Raw genomic sequence first — 13,376 nt, forward strand, 5'->3', positions numbered from 1 at the left:
TGCTGTTCTCAGGGACTGGGGACACCAGCAGCAACAAACGCCTCCTGCCCTTCTGAACACCAATTACTGCTAATGAGAACAATTACAGTGCTGAGTCGGCACAGCTGGAGCTCCCAATGGAGCTGGGCAGGGCTTTGCCAGGGTCTGCCTGGTTCTTCCCCAATGCTTTGTGTCTCCCTGGGGTAAGAAATCCTCTGTCCATTGCCCTATTGTGTCAATAAAACCCCAAAGTTACCCAAATCCTCTCTGTTTGCTTTTATTTCAGATATCCCTACCTCAACACCCCAATTTTTGGGGCATTTGCTCCCAAGGGATGGAGTGGAGCTGTGTGCCTAGATCAGGGAGGGGAAAGTGAGGTTCTCAGAGGAGTCTTGAGGGGCATCTCAGAGGCATTCTTCAGGAGCTTTCAGGTGATCTTAGGTGTTTGGGATTTGGATGGTCCTAGGACTGACTTTTGGGATCGTTGGAGGGTGTAGGGGGAAGCTGATGGAGACCTTTGGAAGAACTCAGAAAGCTTCTGTTGGCTTTCCACTCTGGGGCTGGAACAGGCTGAAGAGCTGAGAAGAGGTTAAGCTGCCTGTTCCCCCCCAAAACAGAAGGGAGGGAAAAATAACACACAGAGGAATCAAAAACCACTCTGGGCTGAGATAAGGACTTGAGACAACATCAAGACAGCTGAATCCAAAGGAGATCCCATAATGCACACTGACCTGAGGCTGTTTGCAGAAAGCACAGCAGTGAGCAGCAGCAGCCAGGAGTTCAACCCCTGCAGCCCTCCCCCTCAGCACAGAGCCAGCACCTGAGAGCCAGAACCCAACAGCAGCAACCAGAACAGGAAACCTCTGATGTTGCAATCTGAACTTCAGGCCCTATAGTACTTTGCTTCAGCCAGCACTGTCCCTGTGAAGGTGGCATGGGGCAGGGTGGTGTGGAGTAATGGCAGCAAATTTTCAACTTAACCTTTGATATTCCCAAGCCCTCATTCTGTGCCATCTGCACCATGCCCAGCAGCAATCAGCAGCACACCTCAGGCACTCTCCATTCTCACACCACAGGACGTTGCTTTGCAGGACCCAGAGGGCTGCTCACTGCAGGTGCTCTGCAGCTCCACTCTGTTCCAGCACAGTCTGGATCAGTCCATGCCCAGTCCAAATGCTGCAAATGCTGGGGCTGTGCTTCCACCTCTGGGGCAATCTGAGTCCAGTGACTCCTTCCACACCTCCAAGTGAAAGCAAACTGTGGCTTGCATCCCAGTACTCAGCTTCCAACACATCCAGGTGTGGGGATCCTCCTGTCACACCAGAAACACAGATGGGTTCCACCCCTTGTGGTTTGGTGGTGTCAGAGCTCTCTGGGCACCTGTATCTACTAAAGCTTTATGCTCTCATGGGTTCAACTTGCCAGGCCATTGGTTCTGTACAGTCCAACAAACCAATTTGTCTCTCCCCTCCATCTGGTTGGAGGCAGAGCCCCTCTGTTTCTGCCTGGGGTCCCTTGCATCTTGTGAAGATGCTTTGGGAGTCCCTTCAGGAGGACCAGAAGCAGTTTCAGATTCCCTGCTCTTCTTAGGCCATTTCCCTCTGAAAACTGAGGCAGCATCTCTGGGGGGACAATTCCCCTGTAAGTCACAGTCTCCAGCAGCCAGGTCTAGATTGGGTTTTCCCTTCCACTTCCTCACGTCCTCCCCATGGTCACACAAGTAAAGCAGAGGGTGTGCTGTGGTGTGTGCCTCCCAGATTCTCTCCCTTGGACAGGGGAGCAGCTGCTCCTCATGGCTGAAACACAGGACTGTACAGGTGGGGACTAAAAGCTTCTTCTGGAGCCGATGGAACTCCTGGGACAGTTCCCTCACAGCTGAAACACAGGCCTGGACAGAGGAGCAGAGATTTCCTTTGCCTTGCTGGGGCCTGCTGCTTGTTTCATCCACTGTTTGTCCTTGGTCATCTTCCAAAGCCAGAGATAAGAACCAAGCCAGCAGCTCAGGCTCTTTCTCTTGTTCCCATGGGGACTCTGATCCCTCCTGGTCCTTTGCAGGATCAGCTGCTTTCCTTGTAGGCTTCTTTGTCCCTACAGGAGTGTTGTAGATGTGCCCTCAGGAATGAGCAGCAAGGAGACCAATGAATGGATATATTGGCAGTCTATTGATATCCAAACTCTGCAGCAGGGGATTCAGTTTCCATTCACAGGCAGCAGGATTGGGTTGGTGGAACCACCTCTACAGAACGTTTGTGCCTGGGCACTTCAGACGACCCAAATGAGTTCTAGGATTTAGAATGGAAACTGATTGGAACAGCAGTGGGGGAGGGGTTGGTCGGTGCCTGGCAAACCCTCAACCCAGGACAGTTTCAGCACTCCCTGAACCAAAATTCTCTAAAGCAAAGGTTTGGCTTCCTCACGAGCTGGGAACATCATGAAATCTTTCCCTGGTGCTGTGTTTAGAGCCCTGACAGCGCGGCACGGCTGTGCCCTGATCAGGAAATAGAGACCGGCACCGACCGCCTGGCTGTGCCGCGGGGTTGCTGCTTCTCCCAGAGCACAAAGGTCCTGGAGCCTCCCAGGGGAAGCTTCAGAGGCTTTTGCCGCTCGCTCCACGCAGCGCAGCCCCCGGCAGAGGTTCCCCGCTCCGGGGGCTGCGGCGCTTCAGGACCGGCGGTGCGCAGGGGCCGCCATGGTTCCCTCCCGCGGTGATGGCTCACGCGGCAGTTGCCCCCACGCTCCTCAGCACCGCCCCCAGCCGGGCAGCAGTGGCAGTGTGCGGCGAGGCCTTCTGCAGCGCTGCTTCAAGGCCCGGGCGAGGCGGAGCGGAGCGGCACAGAGACGCACACAGGCATAGGCACCGACACCGGCGTGGGGGGCACTTGTGTACCAAACAGCTCCAGTTTCCCATCTGCCCCAAAGAATGCTGCTCCAGTGAGCATCCCCTGCTGACACAATAATTAACCAAGGAGCTGATACTTTACCAAATAAGCACAAGCACACGCCCTAAACAGGGCAAACAAACATGTAGCCTGGGCCTTGTTTGCCACAGGGGTGCAAACATGCCCAGGCAGGTTGTTTACCTGGACTCAGTGGCACCAAGGTCCCCCCCCCACTGACTCCAGAAGGGAAGGGGGACACAGGGGGTTTGAGTCACACACACAGTAGCATGTTTTGGTAATATCTGGGGCATGATCCTGGTCATAAGCACAATTCACTACGAGGGGCAGCTGATCCTGGCACAGCCTGCTTCTCTGACACAGCTGCCATGCCTGGGGCACTGTCTGTAGGTCCAGACACCTTCTCTTGCCCCTGAGCCCTCTGCACAGAGACAAGAAGGGCTCAAGAGGCATGGGCCAGGCCCAAGCACATTGCAGTGATTTCTGTCTCTCAGGAACTCCCAGGCTGACAACAGACTTTGCCCAAACCTTTCCCCTGCTGGGGAGGATTTTGCACTTGCTCAGGGCTGAAATTCCAAAGCACCAGAGGTGACCACCAGTCTAAGAATTTGCCCCTTCCCTCCCCCCACCCCCTGCCACTCCTCAGCATCCAGCATCTGGGCAGATCTCACAGTGGTGTCCTTGGGAGTGTCCTGTATTGCTCTGGATGAAACCAGAGCAAGCTGCCCAGCAGTGGACAGCACAGCTCCGAGTCATTGCCCTAAGCTAACAGCACCATCAGCACCACAAACAGGACTGCAGCTCATCAGCCCCCTGAAAGCAAATCCATCAACAAAGTGAACACACCACAGGTAAGAAAACGTCTGTCAAACTCTGTTGACAAGCCTCAAGCCTTAATTCAATCCTCTTCTTCTCTTTTTGTTACCACAATCCTTTTGTCTTCTGCCAAATCTGACCTCATTAAGGCAGCTGCTTTCCTACCCCACATTGGGCTCCAGAAAAGGAATGTAATGGGTTCAGCTGAACCAGCAGCCTAAGCTCTCTGCCTCCCCCAACACAGAATTGAGGGGAAAAGAACACCACACAAAACCTCTTTGTGTTGATACAGAAACAAATGAGGGAAGATTTTCCTGAGCAAATCAGATCATCAGAACACAAAAGTACAATGACCTCAGCCTGTGTGGAGAAAAGGCACAGTGGAAAGCAGCAGCAAGCAGCAGCAAGCAAGGCAAAAGCCCAAAGCAGGGAGCTGCTCCCCTATCCCTCCCTGTCGCACTGCCATCCCAGCAGAGCAGCCAACACCCAAAACATCCCAGAACCCAGAAGCAGCAACCAGAACAGGGAGCCTCCCATGCTGCAACCTGAACTTCAAGCCCCATCATCCTTTGCTCCAGCCAGCACTTTCATTTCTGAGGCTGGCATGGCTGCAGCATGGTCTGGATAACAGCAGCAGAGTCAACTCAACCCATGACAATCAGGAGCCCCTCTAAGCAAAATGGAAAGAGCCTCTCAGCTTCTGTGAACAACTTACACTGCTTTGAAGGCAGCTGGACTTGCCAGATGGATGCATTAGCTGAGAGCCCAGAAGAGCCCAAGGGGGCAGTGGAAGGTGACTTCAGAAGGATCCTTGAAGATGAAGCTCAGACAGACTTCATGATTTGTAGCTGGAGCCTTGGTATTTCCTACTGGGATCTCCTTTGGATTCAGAGCCCTGTGACAGTTCACAGGGTCACAGGTGACAGGATGTTAGGGGTTGGGAGTGACCTCTGGAGATCTCTGAGTCCCCCTGCCAGAACAGGACCATAGAATCCAGTGCAGGTCCTCATCAGTCCCTTCAGCATCCTTACAGCCTCTGCAGCAGATCCCTGTCACTCTTGAACTGGGAGCCCAGAGCTGGATGCAATATTCCAGGTGGGGCCTCACCAGGGCAGAGTAGAGGGGGAGGAGAACCTCCCTAGATCTGCTGGCCACACTCTTCCAAATGCACCCCAGCATCCCATTGGCCTTCTTGGCCACCAGGGCACATTGCTGTCCCATGCAGAACTTGCTGCCCACCAGAACTCCCAGGTCCTCCATGGGGCTGCTCTCTAGTTATTTGTACCCTTGTGTGCTGTAGGGTTCACATTGCTCTGGACATTGCATGGTGCAGATCACCTCCAGTGAATCTGAGGCTCCCCAGGAATTGCCAGTGGGTTCCTCTTAATCCCATGGGTCCTGTCCCAGCAGGCACTAGTGCAGGAGAAGGAACAGGATACTGAAGGGAAGGAGAAAGGGAACTGAAAATCTCATCACCTGCATCTAGAAAGAAAGCCCTTGGAAGCAAATGTCCATTCTGGATTGACACAGAACACAACACAGGGAGCTGATGAGAGCAACTGCTGGGGGTGCACCAACTGCCCTGAGAAGCCTAAGGAAGGGCTGGAGGGGAGGAGGGCATTCACTGGAATTCCAATAGCTGATAATACCTCTTGGACATGCTGAGAATCACAGAATTGTCAGGGTTGGAAGGGACCTCAAGGATCATCCAGTTCCAACCCCCCTGCCATGGGCAGGGACACCTCACACCAGAGCAGGTTGCTCAGAGTCACATCCAGCCTGGCCTTAAAAACCTCCAGGGATGAGACGCCCACCATCTCCCTGGGCAACCTGTGCCAGTATCTCTCCACCCTCATGGGGAAGAATTTCTTCTTAACATCCAATCTGAATCTCAACACTTCTAGGTTTGCTCCATTCCCCCATGGAGTAAGTCCTATCCTTACCCAACCCCCTAAAAAGTTCCTCCCCAGCTTTCTTGTAGCCTCCTTCAGATACTGGAAGGCCACAAGAAGGACTCCTTGGAGCCTTCTCTTCTCCAGATTGAACAGCCCCAACTCCCTCAGTCTGTCCTCATAGCAGAGCAGCTCCAGCCCTCTGCTCATACTTGTGGCCCTTCTCTGGACACCTTCCAGCACCTCCAGGTCCTTCTTGCAACAGATGCTCCAGAACGGGACACAGTGCTCCAGGTGTGGTCTCACCAGGGTGGAGCAGAGTGGGAGAATCACCTCCCTGGCCCTGCTGGCCACACTTCTCTTGCTGCAGCCCAGGATACAATTGGCTCTCTGGGCTGCAAGTGCACACTGGTGGCTCCTGTTGAGCTTGTGGATGAACACTTCCCTTAAGGATAATCCAGAACTAGAAGCACAGGATGGGGATGGAAGAGGCTCCTGATCCAAAAAAGAGATGTTCCAAAAGTGTCCAGTGATGCAACCTAACTGATTAGCAAACATTGAGTGCCTGAAGTCAAGGCACTTCTGTGGGAAAAACACTCAGGCTGTGCATCCATCCAGGCTCTCACCATCCCATAATAAGGAACAAACACACAGGGTGGGCAGCACCAGGAGGAAAGGGAAAGCCTTGGAGATGTGGCAGTAAAGGCAGAGAAAGATTACCCCTCAGCTGGTCAGGAATCTGTGCCCCTGGGGCAGTGCTCCCAAATACAACTGTGGCTGATCAGTGAGAGACTCAATGTTGGGTCCAAGGAGATGTGAAATGTCACAAATGAAACAATGCTGCAAAGGAAAGGGCCTCTGCTTGGCACAGCTTGGCCTGATGCTTTCTGCCTTGCTCAGGAGAAAGTGAAGCAGAAAAGGCCATGGTGAAGATCTCTGCTCTTCCAGTCCTCTGCAAGAGGACTGCAGGTGCAGGATCAGCTTCCCAGGGAGGAGTGAAACAGGTTGCAGAAATAGTTGCTGAGGAGGGAATGGCTCCAGGCATGGTCTTTGCCTCAGAAGGAGGAGTGGGCCCAGCACTGACCACAAGTTGTTTTGTTTCCATGGATCAGAGAGGAAGGACATCCATAGACATGGGTGAGAGATGGGAACAAAGCAGGATTGTGCAGGAAGGAGAAGCCAGCACAAGTTCTGCACCATGAGGGTAGTGAAACACTGGAACAGGTTGCCCAGGGAGGGGGTTGGGGTCCCATCCCTGGAGATATTCAAGGTGACAGGGCTCTGGGCAACCTGATCTAGTTGAGGATGTCCCTGGGAAGGTTGGACAAGAAAACCTTTGGAGGTCCCTTCCAGCCTAGCCCATTCTGTGATCAGTGAGCTATGGGAACCAAGCAGATTCTGCATGAAGTGCAAAAGGAAGACACCACCTGGGGCTTCTCAGAGCTGTGGGCCTGGCTATGGTTGTGGATTCCTGCCTTGGGCTTCAGTCTCAAGAAGTTGGTTGGAGCAATAACCCTGAGCTTGTTCCCCTTTGTTTGCGTGGCTGTTAGAGTGCAGGGCATGTGTGAGTGCTGGTCTGCTTCAGGGAGCAGAACAGGGGAGAGCAAGGACCTCTCTGGGAAGAGCTGGGACAAATGTCACCTTCAAGAGCAGGCCCTAAGCCTCTGTATTCTCCTAAGCTCCCATTTCAATGACCAGGCCTAAGGCCTGTCTGCATTTCATAGAGCAATACTGAGCAAGGTTTTACTGAGGTTCTTTTCCCTTCTTTCTTTTGCTTTTGGGAGACTCTTGAGTTTCTCATTCCATCAGCTGGGCAGGAGATGTTCTCCTCACCTTTCACTACATGTTTTGGAATCTCTTGAGTTTATCACCAGACATTGGTGTGGTCACCAGCTGTGTTCAAACTTTTCCCTTCACCTTCTAAACACAGAAACACAGAATCACCCAGGTTGGAAAAGACCTCAGAGATCATCAAGTCCACCCTGCCACCCAACACTCCTTTACACCTAAACCATGGCTCCAAGTGACACATCCAATCTTTTTTAAACACCTCCAGGGATGATGACTCTACCACCTCCCTGGGCAGCACATCCCAAAGGTCAATTCCTCCTTCTGGGATGAACTTTCTCCTTACCTCCAGCCTAAACTTCCCCTGGTGCAGCCAATTATTAAATACAAATAACAACCATAACAGGACTCCTTCCCAGTACAAGTTTGGGCCACTCTCATTAAAGGCTACACCACTTGAATCCCTCCAACCCCTCCTCTGTATCTCCTCCCAGTACAATCTATATCCCTTTACCCACTCCCTAACAGACTGGGCCCCATTCCAGTACAAACTGTCTGCCTGTTGTTTGGAGCTGGAGGTTCTGGTGTGTCCCATCCCAAGTCAGAAAAGTACCACAGCATCTGGGAGGAGGTATTCCATATGCCCTGGGTTGGAGCAAACCCTGCAAAGAGTGAAGAAGGCCAACTGCAGCTGGGCTGTGTCAGGAGGAGTGTGGCCATCCAGACACAGAGGTTGTCCTCCCCCATACTCAGCACTGCTGTGGCCACATCTGGATGCTTGGTGTCTAGGTGTGGGGTTCTGCAGTGTGATGGAGAAGGGAGGAACTGGTGAGGCAACAGAGGAGATCTGCCAGGATGGGGGTTGACATCTCTGTGGAGAGGCTGAGGGACCTGGCTGCTTCAGCCTGGTCAGTGGAGGCTCAGGGCACTGACAGAGCAGTGTGCACATGGCTGAAGGGTGGTTTCAGAGAGGATGGAGCTCTTCTGGGAAGTGGGAAGAGACTAAAATCTCCACAGAGTGCATCTTGGAAGGTTCAGAGTGGCTGAAGAAATGTCCCTGAAAGGGCAGATCTGCTATGCATGAGGCCATCCAGAGGTGTCAGGAAATGGCAGGGAGAGCTGAGACAGCTCAGCGAAGGGATGGAAATGGCAGGGGGAGAGCTGGCTGGGGAAGCAAGATTGGTGTCAGCAGCCTGAAGGGAAATAGCCAAGGGCTCTGGCAAGGATGAGAGGCCCAACAGGACCAAGGTCTTTGTCCCCTTGGCTCTGGCAGCTGCATCTGCCACCAAGGCCTGTGAGGAGAAACTTTGCTTTGAGGCTTTGAGGTTCTTGTATTCCAAGGGCAGTGGTCAGGGCTTGGCCTTTCTGCTTCTTAGACCAAAGGCAAGTTTTTCTGCCCTGTACTTTGCCTTTGTCTCTCTGCAATCCTGGCCTCTAACAAGCTGCTCTAACGAGTCCCTGGGGAGCCTTTGTCAGTAACAAACCTCAGTGAGGCCAATCAGTGCTTCAAGGTACTTTGGAGTTTGCTTCCGCCTTGGACTTGTTGAGAGGCTTCTTGGCAGTACCTTGGCAGAGTCTCCTGGCAGTACCTGAGGATGATGTAATCAGCCCCAAATACTCCATGGGGCTCATTAAATACTGCTGAACCTCTAATTCTTGCCAAAGTTTCTGCAGCTAATTGTAGAGGTTTTTATTGCACAAAGCATCTGATAAAAATTATTTCACAGGGTGAATCAGGGACAGGCTCTGCCTTGCCAGGGGCTGGGGCTCACGACTTGGCCTTTTGCATCAATGAAACCCCTCCAGGTTTCCTCAGCAGCAGAGCTACCTTGAGCTGCTTGTCCTGACCTGTCAGCACTGCCTCAGTTCTCTGCTCTCACCACAGCCTGGAGATGCTTCAGTGCCTCCAGTGATGCTTCCCTTGCATCCATTGTTTCCTGCTCTAACCAGCCCCTGGGGACCGTTTCCCAGTATGATTCACTGGGACCCATTAAGAGTAGAAGAAACTTCAGAGTTTGAATCCAACTTTGACTTCTGGAGAGGTTTCATCATCTTCTCAGTCTCTGAGATTCATGGACTTGGCAGCAAAGCCACCAGAGGGCTCCTTTAAAATACCTGGGCTGGTTCTGTTGTGCTGAGCCAGGCCAGGCTCCTGGTCTGGAAGGTGCTGCTGGCAAGCAGGCAGAGCTGCAGAGACAGCTCTGGCCAGGAGCAGCTCCTCTGCACAGCACAGCAGGGCTGAGGACTCTGCCAGAGGATCTCAGAGAGAGGAGGAAGGCAGAGAGAGCTTAGAAGTGGCCAGGACTTGGAGGGTGACTGAGAGCTCACTGGAGGAGAAGTCACTGCAGTCACAGACATGGTGTGGTCGTTTGAGGCTGTGCCTTTAAGAACAAACACTGCTGGAACACACTGGCTAATGTTTTTGGTACTAGAACCAAAACATTCTGATATTCTAAACGAATTTCATTGGTTGATAAACAAAAATTCAGCTTTAGATTGTGAAGCGGTTGGAAAATTTTTTTTTTCCTCAGTTCAGTTCGGTTTGGGAGTTGGGGGAGTTTGGTGTTTCAGCCTGTTCTCCCTGCCTGCTTCTTCTGCGAACTGCTGGACTTGGCCTTCAGATAAGCAAACACTAATCCTGCATGGGCTTTTGAAGCTTGCTAACAACTCTTTTCCTTAGTAACTTGCCTTTCTCTCTCTCTAACCCCTTTTTGGGGAAAAAGGGAGGTAAGGGGGGGAGAGAGGGGGTTCCAAAGAGGGGATCCCTCCCTGAGGGAGGGATTTTTGTTGTGTTATTTGTCTTTGCTGTGTATTTCTGTGTATATATTGTAAATACCTGTATATATTGTGTTATATATAACCTGCTTTCCATATATGCTTGTAAATATATAGCTTTTGCTCTTCGACTGAGTTAGCTGTGGTTTCTTACTCTGTGGAGGAGGGAGAGCTAAGCCCTCTCTCAACCTACCACATTTATTGGCTGCCCAACTCGGGGCTTGCTGACAAATTAGTTTGATTTATTGCTTGCTTAAGTCGAACGAGCAAACATGAAGGTGTTTTGGCTTTTTGAGCGTCTGTTCTTCTCGGTCTTTGGTGTATTGATCTACAAGTATTGCCTGGGTATGATTATCGATAAGATAGGTAAATATATAATGCAAAAATTATATTTGTGGTTTAAGTACAAGATTCGGCTTCTGTATGATCAGTGCCTGGAATTCTTTTATGTTAAAAAGTACAGGAATGTTACATCTAGCACACTCCCTATTGAGATAAAAGAGTTTAAGATTCCGCTCGGTGAAAGGGTAATTTTAAGTGATGGCTGGGATCCAAAGCTGATTTTCTTGATGTGTGTAGTCCTGCTGCTGGTGATAAGTAATGTGTATTTGCTAGTGACACTGTACCGGGAGAGAAAAGTTTATAAGGCATGTTTTGTTATTAGAACGGAGGTACAAGAGACGAAAACGCCACCCTAGCTCTGTTTCAGGAACATCCAGTGAGGATGATAATGGAGAATCTGTGTCAGTTAAAGATAAAGCTAAAAAGTCAATCGGCAAGGCAGCTCTGAATAGCAATGGTGATGATTCTGGCAAGCAGCCAGGGGCTACAGTAGCCCCAAACATGGCGGCTCCTGTGTCCCAGGCAGCCACCATTAACGAGGCAAAGTCATTTCCTCCTTCTTCCATGGCAGGAGCGGAAGCGTCCTCCAAAGCAACTAATCTGTCTCAAAGCTTATCAGCTTCTGATAATAAGGCAGCTGGAAACCCAAACACAGCTCCAGTAAAGCAAGTAGCAGTTTTAACAACAAGGAAGGGTAAGACTAAAGCTGATTCAGGAGCTGACGGGGATGCACAGCAAGGTTCTTCTGCTGGGGAGGAAGAGAAAATCTGTCTTAAAAATATAGCTGAGTTATTGAGATCATCAGAGGATCGAGATGCATCTCTTGGTAGGACAGCAGCTAGTGGTGGTGCCTCTCAGCTTAAAGGGATCCTTGAGAGAGTGACAGAAAGGTTGTTTGGACCACAAGTTGAGGAAGAGGAGGCAGAAGAGCAACAAGATGACATAACCGACTGCTCTTCACCCCGGGAGGAGCTTAGAAATGTAAGAAAAGACTATCTCAGAGCAGATAAGGAGCCAGTTCTCGCTTGGCTTGGTAGATGCTATGATACAGGTGCTCCAGCTCTAATGGTTGGAGACAAGTCAGCAGCCCAGCTAGGAACTCTCTCAAAGGATAATGGAATAGATAGACATCTAGGCAAGGCTCTCGGTAAGGTTAATCTGTGGATACGCCTTCTAATGGCGGTTCTCATGAGATACCCTTCCCGAGATGATCTTCCATGGAATCCTAAGCCCTGGACTACCATAGATGAGGGAATCAAGCGTCTGAGAGAATTTGCTGTTAGAGAGGTACTCTATGGTGAACATGAATCTCTGAATCCTGATGATGTTCCTGTAGGAAATGGTCTTGCTAAAAAGCTCATCAAGCTTGCTCCTTCCTAATTATGCAAACATTCTGGCAAGCAGAATTGTAGCAAGAAATTATGGTGGAGCTCCTCTTACGGTTGGCCAATTCACTGATCAATTGAGACAATTGGATGATAGCATGACACGTGTTTCTTTGGTTTCAGCCATTGAAACTCTGTCTGGAAAACTGGAGAATTGCATGAAAGAGCTGAAGGATGAATTTAAAAACACCATCTCCCAATTGGCACAAAGAGATGATTCCGATTCTTCCTCCAGGTGGGTACAGGTTTCATCTGTGAGGAATAGACATCCTCCAAGGAGGTCATTCCAAAACAGATCAAACCAAAACAGACCACCAAGGCAGTCACGTAGGACTATTTGGATTACCCTGCGTGATCAGTTTGGTGAGAACATGAACAGGTGGGATGGTCAACCAACTTCTAATCTTTTCAGGAGACTGAGAGAACTGCAAAGTGGCAGAACCCGAGGTAGCAATACCAGAAGGGTAGCTGTTACTTCTACAGTTCCCCAGGACAACTCTAGTAGCTCCAACAGTGGCTCCAGTTCTAACACTGCACAGTGTGCTCATTGCACCTGTGGACATGTTCCCCATAACTAGGGGTGCCCTGCCTCCCGCCAGGGGGAGGAGAGGGGTAATAGAGATAACAGAATCTATTGGGATGTGTACATCCAGTGGCCTGGCACTTCACACTTTCAGAAGTACAGGGCCTTGGTTGACACAGGAGCTCAGTGCACCATATTGCCATCAAATTATCAGGGATCAGAGTCCATAACTATTCTGGGAGTCACTGGTGGATCTCAAGAGTTAAGTAAAGTGGAGGTTAATATAAGCTTAACTGGTAAACAATGGAAAAAGCATACAGTTGTGACCGGACCTGATGCACCTTGTATTTTGGGAATTGATTTTCTGAGAGAAGGGCGTTTCAAAGACCCTAAAGGTTACAAATGGGCTTTTGGAGTAGCTTCTGTAGAAATTGACGGACAAAAACTGAAGCTGTCTGCTAGACCTGAGCTTTCTGATGAATCTGCAGTTGTGGGACAACACAAGATTCAGGACATTAAGTTGCCGGTTGCTTCTCGGACTGTGCATCACAGACAATACAGAACCAACCGTGACTCTTTGTTGCCCATTCAGAATCTGATTCGTCAGTTGGAGAGTCAGAAAGTCATCAGCAAAACTCATTCACCTTTCAACAGTCCAGTGTGGCCTGTGCGAAAGCCGAATGGAGACTGGCGTCTGACAGTGGACTACCGAGCCCTGAATGAAGTAACTCCGCCTATGAGTGCAGCAGTACCAGACATGATGGAACTCCAGTATGAGCTGGAATCCAAAGAGGCCAAATGGTATGCTACCATAGACATTGCTAATGCCTTCTTCTCTATTCCCATAGCAGAGGAATGCAGGCCTCAGTTTGCTTTCACCTGGAGAGGAATCCAGTACACTTTCAACAGACTGCCAATGGGCTGGATCCACAGCTCCAGCATCTGTCATGCAGTAATCCACTGATGCTCTGGAGGAAGG

General features: G+C 50.6%; 1 pseudogene; it reads right to left on the bottom strand.

Annotated features, from left to right (window-relative positions):
- LOC128898180 (gastrula zinc finger protein XlCGF26.1-like) overlaps positions 1–13,376 on the bottom strand; it is a 138,450-nt pseudogene that overhangs the window by 18,714 nt on the left and 106,360 nt on the right.

The sequence above is a fragment of the Dryobates pubescens genome, chromosome 19 (assembly GCF_014839835.1).
Source record: "Dryobates pubescens isolate bDryPub1 chromosome 19, bDryPub1.pri, whole genome shotgun sequence".
In the NCBI taxonomy this organism is placed as follows: Eukaryota; Metazoa; Chordata; class Aves; order Piciformes; family Picidae; genus Dryobates; species Dryobates pubescens.